The following is a 6,779-nucleotide window of genomic DNA, read 5'->3' as shown; positions in this document are numbered from 1 at the left end:
TCACAAAACAAATAGGGCAAGGCTCAGGAGCCAGAATTTCTTTGGCTTTTAGCTGTCTTCAGCTATCAGCTCCCCTTGGGGCAGTCCACAGCACATCAGGGCTCTTTCTTGGCTGCTTTTCTGAGGCATTAACCAAGAGCAGATAAATCCTAAGCTGAAGTTTATTTCTGGAACAGCAAAATGCCAGGATGGGATCTTTGTGCCAGCAGCACAAATCTGAGCCCCACTGGTGGCTCCTGATCCTTCTGTGGGTAAAAAGAGAATTTCAGAAGGTGGCAGAGTACCTGATAAAGGCTCAGTTAATCCCACAGGTGCCAGGGTAAGAATGGCAGAGGGATTTTGCACACCCTGCTGAACCGGGAGTTGTTATCCTCCTCCACGTGCCAGAGAAACAGAGGCAATGAGGATCAAATTTCCAATTCCCTTCTTTTCAGACGGTTTCCTTTTCCTGCTGTCTTCTCACAGCTTCTTCCCTCCCCTTCCCCTTTGCCCTTAGTCAAACCCAAGTTGTTCAAATGAAAAGTTGTGTTTTGATTCATTTCCCTGCCCAGGTGCCACAGCACTAAGCCTGACAGCAATTCTGGGATGGATATTCCAAGGCTGCTCCTCCTGGGGAGGTCTGGCTCCTGTTCCAGCCCATCCTTTTTTGTTCCAGCCCTGTTTGCTCCAGTTTGGCCAAAGCTGCACAAATTCAGGAGAGATCTGGAGGGGCTGAGCCTCCTCCCCTTGGCTCTGTCCCACACATGGAGCAGCAGCAAACTCCAGCTCTTGCTGGATAATCCATGTCCCTGCAGAACCTGCTGGAAAAGCTCCTCCTGCCCCTCTGGTTGTCATTTTCCTGATGTTTTCCTCTTGCATCCCCAGGCTCTTGCCAGTGGTGGGTTTGATTTCAGTGCCCAAGGATTTCTCCTGGTGAACCATTGTTGTTCCCTAGTTCCTGGCTCTTCTGCAAAAGATCTCCAAACAAAGATCTCCAATCTCAAACTCAAAAATGATTTCACTCAGGTTGTTGGACTTTGCCCCCTATTTGAACCCATGGATGCTCTGTGGTATCAACTGAATTAAAATTACCTGGGCCATCCTCTGCTTTTACAAACATTCTCTGGAGAATTCAGTTTTTTTGCCTCATCCTCCACCAAAGGCATAAATGGGATTATTCCAGAGCCTTCCAGTCAGCCACAGCCCCAAATCAGGGAAACAATGGAGCTCTCTGCCAGCAAAAGTGAGGATGGGATTCAGAGCCTAATTAGATGGGGAGACTGGGAGCAAATATGTAAATACCAGGATGACTATTGTAAAAAATATTTTCAGTTATTTGTACTGCAGGATTTCTTGATTTGCTGCTGGGATTGGGAGGTTTCTCTGCGTGGTCTCTTAGGAAATGAGGGGGAATTGCCATGCAAATCAAAACAGTGGCTTTGTTTTAATGTGCTTTAAAGGGGGGAGGGCAGGTGAGCATCACTCAGTTAAGGGGAATGTGAGGGGGGAATGAAGAAAAGGTGTCAGAGATGCTCTGAGCACCTGGATATCAACATGTGGGTAATGTGTGAAATGTGCAGAGATCCACCAAGGATCCACGCTGAAGGAATCAAGTGAGACAAGCTGTGCTTCTTTTGGTGTTTCTTTTTATAAGTAGAACTAGAAATGCCTGGCAAAAAGAGTTTATTGAGTGCTGTCTGCAGAAAATGGAGCAGGGGATGAGGCTCGAGGGATAAATGTCCTTTCTGTGTGGGGATTTGGACACTGCATCAGGTTCTTGTGGGACTCAGGGCTTTGAAAGCTGCTGAAACCACAGCCCCAGGCAGGAATTTGTGTTGTGTGGCAGGGAACAGAGTTTGTGGTGCCCTGATGGGCAGAAGGAAATGCAGCTGGGTTTCCTGGAAATGCAGTTGCCATCTCAGATCCGCAGAACAACCTGTGGAAAAGCAGCTGCCTGGAGGAGAGCCTGGCCTCCGAGTAAAAGCTGGAGGAAATTGCTGTGGGCCCTCAGGGAAGGCTCTGAAGAGCTGATTTAAGATGGGTCAGAGAAGTTCTCAGCCCAAATTGCCCTCTGTAATTTCTTGTCTGCCAAGTGCCAGCCCATCTCCACTCTCAAATCCCAACACCTCCCAGAACCTTCCCTGCCACTCTCTTTTCATCCCCTTTCCTTGAACTCTGAGCCCATCTGCTTTAAATAAAAGCATCTTTCCCTTCTTCTGTGAAACACAGACTTGAAATTATCCTCACAGAGGAAGCAGACCCTTGCACCAAAGCGTTTCTCCTCTGCTGGAGCTCCAGCTCTGTCTTTGCAGCCCACCAGGGACCTGCATCCAGCCAGCCAAATGCTCAGCAGCTGAACAGCATCCCTCAAGAACAACTGCCAATGAAAAGAAATAAATAATAATAATTAAAAAAACTAACCCCAGACAAAACATCCTTTCAGCTGGAAACTTTTGCCCCATGATTGTGTTTTCTCTGTGGTGTAATTCCTTCCAGGGAATATTCATGGAATTGAAAGGGGATTCCATGCAGAAGCCATGGACTGGATGTGATTATGATGCCTGGCATTTGTTTACCAGCTCTTGTTTAATTGATCTCATCAAATCGAATGTCCTGTAGTGCTGGCAGAAGAACAGGAAATGCAGGAACTCCTGTTTTGGGGTTCTGTGCCCTCCAGAGTCCCTCAACATCTGGTCACTGCTTTTCTCCTGTGCCTGGGCTCTCACACCTCTCTGGGAGTCACCAATTTGCTGCTGATGCTTTCCTTGAGAAAGGCTCTGAAAAGTCTCACCCAAACTCGTGGCCACCACCTTTTTTTCAGGGTAAAACTGCCCAGTTTCTGTGCATTACTTTGTGTTTCTCCCTGACTTCTCTGTGTGTTTTCAGGTGCTTGCAAAGAGCAGAAAAGGAGGAATTCTTCCCCTACCTACAAGTGGCAGGAGTTGTGGGCTTTTACCTCCTTTCACTATGGGCTATTTAATGAAATAATTGCTCCTTTAACAAATTACCCCTCATTAGCCAAGCCACAGTGGCTGTGCACACTCTGATCCATGGAATGCAAAGATATTCCCTTAAAAACCCTCCTGATAATCGGCACAGCTGAGCTGCCTGGCCACTTTTATCTATCTGCAGCTGACAAAAAGTGATGCCCCGTGCTGCTGACAGCTATAAAAATAATAAAAATCACAATTAATAATAATAATGCATCACAACACAGCTTTGAACTCCCACCTGGATGGTCCAGGATAGAAAATCTTGGATTTTTCCTGCAGGCTGAGGAGTTTGATCTTGAGGTAATGAAGTTTTGTATTGGGGTAACCCAGAATTGCTGTCCTGGCTCAGATAAATGAGAAATCTCCCACTAAAGCAGGTCCATGCTGGCCTTGGACACCTCCAGAGCTCCAGCCTTGTTCTTCTATCCCATCAGTCCAAGGCAGCTCTCTGTCCTTCAGTTAATTCTCTCTATTCCAGTCAAACTCGCTGCCTCTGAAGTGATGGAACTGGGGCATGTGGGGAGGTTCAAACAAGGATTAATAATTTCTCTGGGTGATGGAAATACAAAGTGTTAGTTGTGAAGGGCAGGAGTCCCTCATGCCTGCTGAACATGAGAAGATGCTGGGATGAGATTTTTGCTCTTGATTATTTCCCTCTCCTTCAAGTACAGCTGTTCTTTTAGCAGAAACAAATGGATTTGGGAATATTCAGTCATTACTTCTCCCTGAAATTATTTTTCTTCTAAGTGTATCAAATAATAAGTGTTTCAAAAGGGAAAATTTTCATTTTTATCATACTTTTTTTTTTTTTTTTTTTTTGAAAATGCATTATTCTGTTTAGCTTCCCCTGCTTCTTTCATCGTGTGTGTTGTTCCATCTCCTCTCTGAAGCATCCACAAATAAAATATTAAAATTATTAACTCTACTTTGCATAGGCCAAGGTTGCCAGAATAGAGAGAGGTTTTTAGACTAGATATTAGGAAAAAAGAAATCTTTCCTGTGAGGGTGGTGAGGCCCTGGCACAGGTTTCCCAGAGAAGCTGGAAAATATTCCCCTCCTCGTGATCCTGCCTTGCTCCAAACTCCTTTTCTTTAACAAAACCTCATTTCCTCTCTTTCTGATCCCTTTGGTTGTAAAAGGGGAATTCACATTGGCTGGGAAAATCAATTCAATAGGAATGCTGATGTCCTGCTAATGGGCAGAGCCTCAGGTATGGGTTAAAACGATTTAAAAGTGCTAAAAGTGGCATTAATGAGAGCCATTAGCTCACTGATGGCACCGTGAGCAAAGAGCTGTCCCCAAAAGGGGCTCCTCCACATCTGGGGTATCCCACGGAGCAGCTGCTCCTGCCAGATGTGCTCCTCAAACAGCTGGCCTTGTTCTGCCTTCCCTCTGGTTCTGTTCTTGCACCTCCTGACCCATTCTCACCCCCCCAAAATCTTCCCTTTTCCCTCTGCAGAGCAGATCCACACCTGATACACACAACTGAGCGTGGGACTCAGACTTTTCCCCCCCTAATCAAACCAGAAATCATAAATATTGCTGACTGCTCACCTCTGCAAGCCCAGCTGTGAATTTTGCTAGCCCAGCCAGTTTGTTGCCACCTGAGGCCTGGCTGGAGGGAGGTTCTGAGGGTGCTGCTCAATTCCCATTCCTTATGGAACCAAACAGGACTCTGAAAAGTTTCCTTGCTGACCACTAAAGTCTGGTAATGGCTTGGGACAAGGAGTTGGACACCCTCAGTGACAAACCGTCCCAAACAGAGCCCAAACCGACCGAGCAGAGCAAAATAAAGAACAGAATTCAGCACGAGCTGATGGGGCAGGGCTGGTAAAGCTGAGGCAGGCTGGAGGCTCCTGTCCCAGCTCCACACAGGTCCTGGCACGCCTGTGACACTCGTGGCACCAGCCAGTGTCACACCAGGCAGAGCTGCCTGCTGGATTTTAATTAGAATCAGACTAAATTACATGGGACTCGGCGAGCTCGTCCTTTTCAGCGGGTCTTGGGGAGAATGAAAAGACGAGCATTTTCAATTTAAGGTTTAGTTAGATAATGCCTGTTGGTGCCAGTAGATTACAGAGTGGATATTAAATCCTCCAGGATTTGCAATGGCAATGTACTCACAGAATCCATAAGCAGGAAGGAGAGCACGGCTGTGGAGCTGTCGTCCCCTGGAGGACCCGAGCAGGAGGAGAAAATGGGAAGTAAATCTTGCCTTTGTAGGGAGCTCCACGCCGAGAGCACACATGGGCAGGCTGTGGCCTTTAAAGGGCCCCCTGCTAAGGAGATTTCCTGCTCCAAATGGCTGGGAAAGGTTTTGTCAGACTGTGGAGCAGGGCTGGCTCTGTGGTGCCAGAGCTCCTGCCAGGGGTTTGGGGACAAGGAGCCCACAAAAACACCTTCTGGGGGTGTCCCTGCAAACCCAGACAGCTGTGCTGTGGCACCTGAGGTGCTCAGACCCTACAACCAACTCTGGCCCTGAGATGTTGGATAAAACCACCCTGAGCTGATGCAGGGGGTGATGAGCAGCTCCTGGCGGCAGCAAAGCAAACCCCAGCAAGCCTTGGGATGAGTTTAGCCCAGCTTCAGCAGGATTTGGGGGCATCTAGGACTCGTCAAGTTCTTCCTAGAGCTCACCAAAGCCAGGTTTGGGGTTCCCAAGATTGGCTGGGATGGGGTTCTATCAGGGAAAACAAACGCTGTGAGCAAAGCGTGACAGAATTTGCTGTAAATCCTCCCCAAAACATCCCAGAGCATGAGGTTCAGGATCAGCAGTGCCAGGGAAGCTGCTCCTGTTGGTCCATCTGTGCCCTGATGCTGCCTGACTTTTCAGGGAGAAAATGTTGACAGCCCACATTCACAAGAACATGAAAACTCTTATTTACAAAACACCGAAGAACTGGTAATAACAAACAGAAAGGACAAAATATTCATCCTTCATTGCTCTCATATATAAGAAGCTTTACTGCTCCAGGTCTAGATACGTGCCTGATGGCAGAGTGTAAGATTATGAGTTTAAAAGCACTAAAATGTGCAAATTAATTACCACAACTAGCCGTGCGTTAATGGCTTAAATGCTGGGCTGTTTTTTCCAGGTTAAGGGGAATATTAACCTGTAAGGAGCTTTATCTGGGTCTGTAGCCTGAAGAGCTAAAAAACCCAAAGATCTGAGTCCTGGCAATGAAAATTCAGGAGCTATCATAGCCTTTGATTGAACATCCCAATAGTTTCATTAAGATCTCGTCCCTGCGTTTTATGTTTGCTAATTAGCAAATTCAAACACTTTATCTCCGTGTTATCTTTGTGCAAGAGAGTGGCAAATTTATGTCATTATAAAATATTGCGAGAATTTAAAGGTTCACAAGCAATTAGATTTTGTAATTCTTGTTTACGCCTCTGAAGGATTGTTCATTTTAAAACTTTATAGTTAATATGAACAAAGATAAAACAGTGGCCTGCATTGCTCTGGTGGCTGAAGTCAAGTGAGCTGAATGGATTATGAGAGAAAAATGTATTCCCTGGATGTTTTGGGGAATTTACACCCCAGCAGAGGGTCTGTGCCCGGGTTAGGGACATTTCCCTTGGCGTGGGGTGATGAACACAGGAGCAGGATGGAGCTGTGGTGGTGTCACAGCCGGGTTTTGCTGGATCCGAGGGTAAAAAGCGATGGATGCGCTGCCAGGGCCGGAGCCGGCGGTGCCGGTAGGGATGGATACAGCACGGCAGAGCGCTGACACCTGCAGGAGCCACCTGGGACTGGCCTGGGACCCCCACCTGCCCCAGATTGTCCCTGGGTTTGGCCAGGGA

This window comes from Cyanistes caeruleus, chromosome 23 (assembly GCF_971803275.1).
Source record: "Cyanistes caeruleus chromosome 23, bCyaCae1.hap1.1, whole genome shotgun sequence".
NCBI lineage: Eukaryota > Metazoa > Chordata > Aves > Passeriformes > Paridae > Cyanistes > Cyanistes caeruleus.
The sequence above is the reverse complement of the archived record's forward strand: the minus strand, read 5'-3'. Positions refer to the sequence as shown.